The sequence below is a fragment of the Montipora capricornis genome, chromosome 9 (genome assembly GCF_036669925.1).
Source record: "Montipora capricornis isolate CH-2021 chromosome 9, ASM3666992v2, whole genome shotgun sequence".
Lineage (NCBI taxonomy): Eukaryota > Metazoa > Cnidaria > Anthozoa > Scleractinia > Acroporidae > Montipora > Montipora capricornis.
In genome coordinates this window covers 8,281,596-8,294,095 of record NC_090891.1, presented here as the reverse complement: position 1 = coordinate 8,294,095, position 12,500 = coordinate 8,281,596, and the positions used below count along the sequence as shown (strand labels likewise).

Below are 12,500 nucleotides of genomic sequence, written 5' to 3'. Positions count from 1 at the left end.
AACTTGTATGATATTCCCTCGCATTCTTGTGAAGGAGTGTATGTCATCGTCGAAGTGTGTTAATTTGAAGACGTTCTAAAGCTACCCACAGGAAAGGTCTTCCAACTAGAATGGTAAATACAGACAGCATAAATTAACTTGGTGGCTCCATCACAATTCAAAAAGGGAAGAGAGACAAGAAAAACATAGTCTGAGTGGCAAGCCTATGCAGAAAATAATCTGCCATCAATAAACAGTTTATCGGGCTCCGTCCTACTAAAGTAGGCTGACTTGCCCGCCTTTTTTGCAGCAAAAAACTTAGGCGGCATTTTCTTTCTTCGATCAGCAATTTCTTTAGGCAAGTCCGCAGATATTCCAATTTTTTTACGTTTCACTTTCCTAGCGTTGCTCATGACCCTTTCACGATCCGGATAGCGAAGAAAACGGCGATGATTTGATGATGTTTGGGTGCTTGCTGGTTAAAGGGGCCAATGCTATGAACTCTCTGAAATTCTATATCGCTGGCGTCGTCGATGCCAAGCTCAGTCTGCAAAAAATCTATCAACACCTGCCGCGTGTCTTCTGCACCCTCAGGGTCTTCTTCAATACCGTAAAAACAAAGGTTTTCCCTCCTTTGGTAAACTCCCATATAGAGAACCTCTTGTCTGAGAGCGGCGCAGTCTTTCTCCAGTTTCTTTAGCCCTTCGACCTCGCTGTTCAGGAATGCCAACCCCATGTCGAGCTCTTCGATAGACTTCATTGGATTTTTTGCTGTTGCCTCCAGAGTTTCCACCTTCGTAGTTAACGCATTTACTTTAGCGTCCACGTTTTGGACATAGCTTCCAAGGTTGTCGAGTTTTGTTTCCATCGCCTCCAATTTTTTAAGGACAATGCCAAGTTTAGGCAACACGTCTTCCGCCATTTCTAGTACTGAATGCACTTCGTCGATTCCACAATCCTCTTCTGACAGGTCAAATTTCGATCTTTATCTTCAGATGGTCGGTTATCCTCTTCGCTAAAAGTAGAGCTACCCTTTCTGCTTTTTCTTTTAAGTTTTTGAAATAAATCTTCCATTCAGGACGTTCGCGCTAATTGTTTGTGCGCACCTTTTACTGCGCAGGTAACGCGACTCTATTATGTCACGAATTACTTCAAGAATAAAAGCAAGGTGACTCACGCTAACACCAACCCGGTGTGGACAACACATCACGCATGGGCATGACGCCCAAAGGCCGAAACAGCTGTCCATGGCTGCTAATTGACCGGTGAAATGGTTGTGAGCATGCGTGATGTGTTTGCCACACCGGGTTGGTGTAAGCGTGTGTCACCTTGCTTTTATTGTAATTACTTCAAGGATTAGTTAAGATCTAGGGGCGCTTTCCATTTGACAGAACCGTCCGGCCAGACCAGGCTTTTGGAAGGAATAACTCTAGAACGTCTTCAAATTAACACACTTCGACGATGACATACACTCCTTCACAAGAATGCGAGGGATTATCATACAAGTTTTCCTTCAAATTGCTTCATTTTCTTTGCAAACTGACGGGTCTGGCCGGCCTGTAGAAAAAGAAAGCGTCCTAGGTTACGGCGACAAAAACGCAGGGGAAAAATTTCCAGGTCGGTTAAAGAATAGCACATTTATTTCCAATTCATCATGAAACGTTAAAAAGAAAGGACCGGGAAGCTGGAAAAGGTCGCTAATCGAGTTGTGGTTGAGAGTTTTAAAAACTCGAGGAAGGTTAGTTTTAGTCAGCGACGTTGCGTAATGGGGTTGGTTTTTTAAAATGTTTCATTACGTTACGAACTTCTTAGTTCAAAATGAATGCATGTTTTTGAAGTTCTTTTCCTTTACTTTCATAAAAATAGAGCAGAATTATCTTCTCTTAGTGCGGACCTATGAGGAAACAGCCACAGATTATATTTAAAGAAAAACCACACTCCAAAAGATGAGAAAGCCGGCAATGCAGAGATATGACACAAAACACTAACGAAATAAAAATAAAGCCTGCTTGAAACTTCGTTGCTGTGCTCGAGAATATATTTTTTTACAAAAACCTTTCATCGACACGTCACGCAAAATCGTGACAAATTAAATTTTCCAAGGGCTTCGCAACATCATATCGATTTTACTCGTTTAGATCATTGGTGACCCTTATTTTTTAAGACATGAATCACTTGCTCTTCTTACAATCAACAAAATATGATGAAATGAAAAAAAAAATCACAATGTAAGAAGTTATCATTTTTTAAATTTTTCTTTCTTTGTGTCCTGAGTTCCGAAAGTGGTTAAAGCGGGTAGCGCTTGCAAAAACGCTCGTTAAGGATGAACTGTACTGTTTACGACTAAAAAAAACCCAGTCCTATATTTCTATAGTCAGAAGCCTTCACTCTATGTATGAGTAGATGAGGCTACACCTTGTTACGATGACCCATCTATCGAAATTAGGGAATTTTCTCCTTCCCTTTTTCTCCGAAAAAAAGTCGGTGATCCCCCAATTTTTTTTCATTTTTGGAATAAATAATTGATGATCTAAATTTAGGCGAAAAATGAAACAAATTTTAATGTGAGAAGATGTTCGCGTCCTTAAAAACTTCAAAATAACTCCCATAAATTCACATTAAGTCGGAGCACACAAAAGCGCGTTTACTCTCGCTCCATGCCCGACCCAGTCATGTTATTAATAATTGAAAGATCGAAGCAACATCTAGCTCGATACGGAATTTTTGTTTGCCTTCCAAACAATCGTGTGTTTTCCCAAAGTGGCTTTAAGAGCAAAAGTGCAGAAATACTTCTGCACACTATCCCGGCGCAAAAGATGGTATTTTTGTAAAAACTGCTAATTGTTTTGCGATTTCAGCAAGAAAACGTTATGTGCTATACCAAGTTTAGCTAAACTGCAGAATACCCTGTCACCTATTTGCTAAGAAAGGCGTGTTAAATGCTTCGATCTTTAAATGTTGACGCTACCGTACGTTTTTCAGTGTTTCATACAAGAGCAAATAACATTGTTCACATAATCGTTTGAAAGGCTCGCTATGTCTTGGATTCCATGCCGTTTTTCGTACTACTTTTCTCCTAAAATCCTTCTAAAATCCTTCAAACTTCTATGCATAGCCACCGGGCCGTGAACCCAACGTGACATCCTTGTTGTCTCGCTCCCTGAAGTTTGCTTATAAAATTTGCCATTTTTGCTTTGGTTCAACCTCCCCCAACTCATGGCAACCTCAAAAGTTTAGATGCTCATCTGGATTATTTGCAAGCTACTCTTGATTTATTAGGTGTCCCCTTCCAAGTTATAGGAGTCAGTGAAACAAAAGAAAATGTTTTAAATAAGAGGATTCAAAATGAATAATGCCTTGCATGGCTATAATCTGCATTCACAGCCTTTATACCAGCAAATCATTAAATGCCGTCAAAAGAACTGACCTTTGTGTAACTGATGAGGAATTTGAAACTGTTTGGGTTGAGATTAAAAATATTAAATCAAAAAGTATGTTGTGCCTATAGGAACCCTTCGTCCTCTTCTGAAAGATTCACTGAGCATGTTGAGACTGTACTGAATAACTTAGCAAGAGAAAACAATAATATATTCTTACTAGTTGACTTTAATATTAACCTAATATATAGATTTAGCCAAGCCTTTAAGCGGAGCTCCCGGATTACGAGTACTTTGGCTGCTTTTGGTATGGGTGTCCTTCTTGTTTCCTCAATCGACAAGAACCGTACCATCGTCACGACGATCGTTGGATGGACGCTGTGTATCGCGACACCATGGCTCGTCTCCAGACTATTCGTGATCGTAACATTCACGTCATCCGTATCTGGGGCTGTGATTGGTCTCATCTCAAAAAGGGGGATCACAGATGAAAGCGTTTGTGGACGGACTGGCCCTTGTACCACTTATGAATCCTTGCGACGCGCTATTCGGCAGACGTACCAACGCTATACACCTCTATTACAAGATCCAGATTAATGAACGAATCTTCTATATCGACTACATGAGTCTGTATCCGTGGACCAACAAGTATGCCGTGTATCTTGTCAGTCATCCCGAATTCATCTACAATCCGGACACGACGGACCTCTCTGAATATTTTGGTTTGGCTACCTGCACCGTGCTACTACCCACGAGACCCTTCCAGTGTTACCTGACCGATGCGGCGGTAAGCTCACCTTCCCCTTTTTCCGTAGGTGCAGGGAACAGGATATCGACAAGAATCTCTCGAGTGTACTCACGCGGATGCAGAGTGTGCTCTGACCTGCACCTGGTGTAACCCCGCGTTGGACAAGGCAGTGGAGGTCGGCTACATCATCTTGAAGACCCACGAAGTAGCGCATTTTCCATCTAAGAAACAAGGCCTCTTCGAATTGTATGTCGTTCGTTGGCTAAAACTCAAGGGGGAAGCCAGCGGTTGGCTTTCGGGTCCCACTCGCGACCCTAACCATTCCGAGTGTCAAATCTAATCTCATGCAGCACAAAGTGTTCTACGACCCGCAACCTTTTCAGATGTTCATGGATTCGGACCAACACGATATGCGCTACGTCATCTGTCTAGACGAACACTGGGTGGAAGTCCACTACAAAGCGCAGGCCAAGTGTGAAAACTTGAACGTCAACACCAACACGTTCGTGGCTGTGTTTACTACGTGCTGGGCACGACTCCATCTGTAGGCGGTTCTCGAAAGCCTCGGCAAACGGGTCCTTTACCTCGATCAGAATTCCATCAGTGTGAGACGTCCTGGTGAAGCTGACGAAATGACGGAAACTCATCAGGGTGAGTTCACGAACTAACTCGATGACCAGCTGTTCATTCGGGAATTCTGTTCGGGCGGCCCTAAAAATTACGGGTATCTGTGCAATGATGACAAGACCGAATGCAAAGTCAAAGGTAATTCACTCAATGTCGAGGGTAAAACCCAACTCAATTACCAAGTGTTGCGACAAAACATGGTCGACGAACTGTGTCGTCCCTTGGACACACCTGGAAAGACCGTCATCCATCAAGCCCAGAAAATCGCACGACGCTCCAAAGAACATTCTCTTCACACTCAACCTGCTCAAAAGAACTATCAGTTGGTCTACAACAAACGCGTCCTTCGACCTGGTACCGCCATCGTATACCCTTATGGATACAGACTCACCGAGGAGGACTCGTTCACGGACGACCGTCGTGGTTTCGCTTCGGTGTTACACGATGACAAACTTGCTCAACTTTTACTGGATCTTGATGAGGAGGATTGAGACTTTGGCTTCATCCGGAAGACAAAGTTGCAGGGTGCGCGTACGGGGTGCCAACTTTTGTGTTTGGATTGAGTAGGGACACTACGGAACTGAGGTGACTTTAAGGAGACTCTACTCGGATGACCAGTGGGGTGATAGTGTTTTGGATTCTCTCATTGGCCGGCTACATCCAAATCAGCCTTTATCATAATAAACTAGGGTGCTTGTGCGGGGCACTGTCTTCTTCTTGTACGTAGTGTGACATTTTTTGCTTTTTTCTTCTTCTTGTACAAATAGTACTGTTGTTGTTTTTTCTTGTACATCAAAAACTGTTGGATTTCATTTTTCCCTCCGGCGTTTTTTCTGACCGTGAGGGGCCTGGGACTCTGCGACGTAATCCCTCTCTCTCGACCCATGTGATGTCATTGTTTGAATTTGAATGTCCTGACCGCTTTTTTTCCCAGCATGGTTACCCCCCAAACTTGTTTCCCGAGGATTCGAAGCAAGGAAAGTGTCACGTGCCTGTGACGTCATCGTTTGTAATTTGTATTTCACACCTAACGTACGTTTGAATTTTCCGCCCAAATTTGAATTTTCGACCAAAATTTGAATCCACCAATCAGAACACTCCAATTCCAACCGTCAAAAGGTACGTGAATGCCCATATAGCACTACTTGCAACTGTCGGCGGATTCTCGACATTTCAGAGTACAGTCTGAGCATCTTAACAATGTTGGATGCTTAAAATATGGTAGATGTGGTTGGAACTAATAAGTAATAATAATTGGCATTTTTTGCTAAGTCCTCTTGTAAAGGATTTAAAATAAGTGGTAGAAATGGCATGCATGCAAACATTAGGGAAATCATTTCTGAATTTTAAGACTATTCACTGAACTTTCAATGAATATTCCTTTCGAAATTCTTCCTTTCAATGACGGAACATTTTTTGTGATTTGTTTCTGAAAATGAGAATATAACAGCAATAATTAATATTCTTATGGTTATAATAATTATTATGAACGTTTATCACAGTGCAACAATGTTTAATCCTAGACATATAAGGAGTTCAGTCTGTTACAGTTGAGGTGTTATTGTCACCGTCCTTCGCGTATGTAACTCCGTTTAGTTTTAAAAGGCGAAAGAAATAGGGCTCCGACTTGAGGTGGTGTAAGAGCTCGTGGTCTTTCTTTTTTGCGATTTTAAGAGATAAGTTGCGTCAGGGTTTAGTAATGCTTTGTCGCGGAATGTTTTAGGAAACCAGTGCGTTCCTAGGATTTGCTAAGTTTGGTTGTTTTAAGTTTGAGGAGGAATTGAAGCTCTGACTAAAAAGGTCCTTGAGTGATTTGTCCATCCTGTCGACGACAATAGGAGCATTAGGAAAGATGCTCAGTCGTTTCGCCATCGAGTCGTTTCGCAAACGGTCATGTCGCAAACGTATTGGGTCGATTCGCAAACGTCCGATAGACAGTTCACAAACCTCATACATCACACGTACTCTACTGTTTTAAAAGCTTAGTGTAAAAGCTTGCGTGTAAGACGATTACATAGTCAACAGAAGATTCAGAACGAAATAAAAGTTTGAATGGTAGTAGCCAAAACGGGGGCCGGGGTGTCCTTTCTTTCTTTTGTTTAAACAGTTTTTTGTCGTTATTCTCCTGTACTGTTATTTTCGAATGTTCGGCATCCTGCCTTCATTTATGGTGGAAATAAGTCAAAAATAAATAAATATATATATAAGAATATACGGAAGCAACGAAAGGGACATTAAGAAATTAAAGAGGATTTCCAACTAAAATTGGAGTTTTGGCTAACTCCTAGAGACACTGAAGACTCGCTAACCTCCACATTTTAATGTTTATTTCGTAAAAACCTTCTCCGCAATACAATTAAAACGAAACAAAACGTAGCCACAGTTCCACGATGGTCGTCACGCAATGTTCTCATTTGCTTGTTTTCGCAAACTTGTGGCAATGTTGTAGTGTTTTTTTAACCGAAAAGTGAATGCGATCCCTTGACGTCCGAATAGAATTGGCTGACAATTTCCTGCGCGACTTTGACTTTATTTACTACGAACCGTTTGTACTAAAGTCAAACAGCAACAATGACAAACACGAACAAACAAGCAAATGAGAACGTTGCTTCACTGCGTGATGATCATCGTGGAGTCTCTGGCAGTTGGCGTATATCATGCCATAAACTCCAATTTCAGCAATTTCGGAAATTCACTTAATTTCGAACAAACAAACTCCGATTTTCGGAAAGAAAAAGCTAGATGCTCGATTTAGAAAAAAAAAAAAAAAAAGATGTTCCTGAAGACCTTTCGTACCTTCCGTAGGTTTCTTAATTTTTTTTACTAATTTACACCATAAATGAAGGACAGATGCCGGTCATTCGAAAATAACAGTACAGGAGAATAAACGCACTGATTAGCTGCCAATTATTGACTTGAAATTTAATGTTGAACATTGAAAATACTGTTATCCAATTTTATTTTTTCGTTTTATTGTTCAGTTAGGATTCATCAGTATTCACGTTCACATTTCATATTCACATTTCACTCGGAAATAGTTGACAATTAATCAAACGCTTTTCATTGTGTTTCTTAAGGTGTCGTTTTCAAGGTTTTTTTGCCATAGCGTTTGCTCACGCTTTGAAAGCATACATATATAGTATTTAAGTGCTTTTGTTTGTATACTTTGGCGCTATTTGCAACCCAGAGGTAAATGTCAGCGCTAAGAATTACAAGGGTCTTTCGGAAGTCACGCTTTAACACACACGTTTTCACGTGTTTATCGATTTGTTGTCGTTTCAACCATGTTTACAGCACACGGGGATTTGTGGGGCTTGTTGCCGGTCTAACAACGAAGCATCAAAATATCAGAGCACTTTGTATTGGCAAGGGAATTTATCCGATTTGTGCACATACAAATGAGACCCACGGTCTCAGTGGCTTTTTTAAAGACAGATCTACTACTGCTCTGACGAGTTATGATGATATCGCAATCTGATCGCGATCAAGTTGTGATGGTGTGTATTGAACATGTATGGAGGGAGCAAAAAAGGCAAGACAAAGAAGCAGCGAAAAATCGTTAGCGTTGCGATTTTCTGCAAACTTCGTAAAAATCGCAAGCCGCCTGTGATGGTTAAAGATGCAAACACAAAAAGGCAGCAAAAATTTGTAAAATGCGATTTTTTGCAAATTTCGCAAATTGCCATAAAAACTATCCAGTTAGGCTCGCATATTATAAAACATGATGAATTCATAAAGGCCACCTTTTCCAGCGAACAATTTTTTGAAACAAACAACATATTTGCTATTAGAGGCAAAAACCCCTTCCTATTTTCATTACTTGCGTGAAGAGAAAAACTCAATCGTGTCAAATATGCGCAATATTACAACAAACTAAAATCTTAGGATCAAACCGTTTCCATGAAGAACCTTTTCCTTGAATAATGAAGCACAAAATAGACGACAAGCTTTCTTTCAAATAATTCTTGGCTGTCACATTTCCAATTTTTTTTTTTACCTGAAGACTGTGCAGAGTTGATCACAGATCCACTTAAGGTGTTCGATTCGTTCTCTGTCTTTGTTGAACCCATAAGTTACTTGAGAATTTTCCATTTGGTTTCAGTGTTCTACATAACATCACACTTGGTAAAATCATTCTTAGAAAAGCATCTCACTTTGATTTCGGCTCAACGGGCGACAGATTGTTGTCGAAGTCCATTACTCGTCGCTTTTAAGATTCCACCGCCTGTCTTGTTCAGTAACTAAATGACTTGCCATTATTGAGCTTCCTAAGGGTATATTTTGTTCAAAGATCCACTAAAACGCCATTCGCGTCACATGACTTTCGATGCCATTGCCGGTTAAGTTTATCATTCTACTGTGTCCACCAGAGAAATCTACGCATTTCCACTACCCTCTCTATCCTAAGAAAATACGAGCAGAAGGCTCTATGCACAAAGATACCACTTACCAGGGGAGTGACAGGCAAGACTTTTACCGACACGGAAAAAAAAAAAAACAAAAAAAAAAAACAAGAAAACAAACAAATCCCACCCACTTTCCGACTGGGATTGCCATACTGGCAACCCAGTAAAAATACAAAGTTGAAAATCGATTACAGTGTATGTATGGGGGTCATCAATGACAGGATCAACAATGGACAACAGAACTTAAAAATGCAAATGCTAACACCTGCAACAAGAGTAAACTAAGCAAAAGCCAGTAATGTTCTTTTATTTTACCTTAGCACTTACCTTGCCAGGTTACTGCAAAAGGTGTTCAAACATTGGCAACCGAATCTTGCATCTTTTATTAGCTGTGATAAATACTATAGCGATGTTTCTCGTGATGTCAACTACTGTTATTAATATACCAACCAGAACCTAATTGGCTGTTGAAACAATAGTTTTTTTTGTTCCGTGGTTGGCAAATTTGAATATCAAAAGAAATGTGACGTCAATGTTTGTAAACAAGAAATATCACTATAATTGCCTTCTTTTCGTTTTTCAATCATTGTAGCCCCATCGGCAACCATGAATATATTGTTTTTTGAGTGATCTTTGTGCATTAGATTGGGTGCCGAGTAAATCAGCTAAACATGCGAAGACCGCGACATTTGGATGAAAACTACATCCGAACCGTTGTTCGTATGTGTCATACGCATATACAAAATCAATACTGAAAGTTAAATGAAAGGTAAACCTGCGTTTTGAAAGGAACAGTTTAATTTACCTGTCAGATGAAGAAAAACTGACGGTAATACACAGCCAATTAACTGCCATTAAACTGCTCTTTTAATTTAAAATCTCCTCCGAAGTTTTGCCTGCGTTTTGACTTTTTTCCCGACCTTTTTCCCAGCCTTTTCCCCCGATTTTTTTCTCGACTTTTTCCGGAAGGCCACTGACCCCTACCTACCTGGGTGTTTTGAAAGCGAAGACCCCTAAGACACTAAGATTCGAAACCAAATAAAGAAACCCAAAACCCTCAATTTGGCTAACCCTAGGCCTACCTAGGCCAAGGGTAGACAAATTGAGGGTTTTGGGTTACTTTCTTCGTTTTCCAGTCTTAGGGCAAAGGGGTCTTAGGGGTCTTTATAGGGGTAACCGAATACCAAGATTAACCATTGCTCGAGATTCAAAGTACGTTTGTTCTCGTTGATTGTCCAAATGTGCAATTGTTCACCCGATGATTGTATTGAATGTTAATACATATGCAAACAGCGTTGTTTGTTGAAAGTTCGTTCGCGTTAGTGAATTTCGTGGAAGTGCTAATGGCCGTATATTTGCAATATAATTTCAACTGACGGAAATGAATGTATATTTTGCGAAAATGAATAGCAAAGGGTGTATTGTCCCTAAAAAAAAGTATATCACATGGGAACCAATTGTTCCAAGTTCCGAATTTCGAGCGGAACAAATTGGACCTTAATAGATGATTTGAGAACTATTGTTCCTAAAAATGTGTTCCTTTCTATCACATGGGAACAAATTGTTACGAGTTCCGAATTCCGAGCGGAACAATTTATTTCTTTAGGTGCGATTTGGGAACTATTGTTCCTAAAAATGTGTTTCTTTTGATAACATGGGAACGTGTTTTTATAAAAATACGGACCCTTTTAACTTGCGCTATTGTTTTGACAGAGTCAATGTTGAAAGGACGGAATGAGTTAAAAATGCAAAAATGGGTCATTTTCTTGTATTAAAAATGTGAACACCTGCTTCAAGAGCAAACTATAAAAATACGAACGCCCACAACTCCTTTTGAAGTCGAGAAGGTTGAAAAGTTTGGCATCCGATTTGGGTAAGCGTATCTATAAAATGATGTATTCAACTGTTCTTCTTCATAGAACTGTTTATGCTTTTTCTTGTTTCTGTTCTGTGCATCGTAGGAGTCTCCATCGGCAACCCCTTTATAGTTTTTATAGACCAACCAATCGATTATATAGTTAAGTATGCGAGCAGCGTTTCAGTTGTTTCCACGAAGTGTCATAGGCATTTTCAAGGTCGTCAACCATTGCGACCGAACGATCGATTAAACTAGACATCATTTTTGAAAGGAACAGTTCCTTTATATGAGAATAAATGAAATTTATAGTTGTAAAGTAATAAGAAGCGGTATACTAGACCACCCAAATCCCGAGGTGGCGAAAACTCTGCTAAGGCTTTAGGCTGCATTTTCATGATTGAAAGCCAGAAAAACATCGGTACAAAGCAATGAGGCGACCAGTATTTTTCTATGAAAAAGCCTCTCCCATCTTTATTTTCGAAGTTACCCATGGCATGTTTTCTAGTGGCAGTTATGGGAAAATCTTGTTGAGGTTATTTGCTTTATGTGCTGAAAAAAAGCATGCATGATATAAAATTCATAAATTCAGTTCTTAGTTCTTCGTTTTGGGGCTAGTCTTTTTCTGATGGAACCATTTTTGTATGCAAAAGGAGAGGGAATTGTTTCTTAGTGTTGACCATGGAATGTTTTTGACCAAATTTTCAAAAGGAGAGCAATATTTATTACACATTGACTTGTGATTTCAGTCCGAGTAGGCTGTCATCTTCATGGAGCTGACCATTGGTCCATATTTCGTTAACCTCTCTGCAATTATAGACTGTTTTCATGTGTTGGTGTTCCTAAAAAATAGAACGGCGGCCATGTTGGTGTTCTCCAGCAATTGAGCTCAATTATCAAACGTTTTCTTTTGCTTCGGTGGAAAAACAAGGTTACTAATCACGTGAGTGAAAACACCCCATTAGTAGCGGGGAATTACCAAACGGATATATACAATTAGATAGATAGATACATAAGATAGATAGATAGATCGTTTCCCCTGTTTCTTGGTTCCTCTCCAGTTAAAGCTTGAGAGAGAATGGTAACAAGAATATCAATAACTATCAAACTGAAAAGTACTGGGTAAGGCTCTCAATATCCGGTCAATATCCGGAATTTCCGGAAAATCCGCCAAAACAAAAAGAATGATGCCAAATGCGCATCGTTAACTTTCATGGGGTTATTAAACATCGGATTTCACGGATTTAGCAGATTTTACAGAAATAAGCTTCAATAAAACTCCTATACTGCAAACGGAAAAGAAGGAAAAGGCGGATTTAGCGGATGTATAATAATATTATTATTATCATTATCATTATTATTATTATTATTATTATCATTATTATTATTTATATAAACATATACAGGCAAAAACTAGCGATAAAAAAGTCCGACATCTCGCGACATCTTGGCGCCATTGTCAAGGGAAACGAAATTAAATAAGCGATCTCAAGAGTAACTCTTGAGAT

The 12,500-nt window shown here is 39.9% G+C and overlaps 1 protein-coding gene across 2 annotated transcripts in view; it reads left to right on the top strand.

The window, feature by feature from the left end:
* Nucleotides 1-12,500, top strand: part of LOC138015419 (G-protein coupled receptor 83-like) — a 38,301-nt gene that overhangs the window by 11,188 nt on the left and 14,613 nt on the right. The window contains exon 1 of one of the 2 annotated variants that reach the window (XM_068862446.1): nucleotides 10,914-11,010. The exons of the other annotated variant lie outside the window; for it this stretch is intronic. The gene's annotated coding sequence lies outside the window, so the exon portion shown is untranslated. Of the gene's footprint in view, nucleotides 1-10,913; nucleotides 11,011-12,500 lie in introns of those variants that run through there. 2 annotated transcript variants of the gene reach the window in all.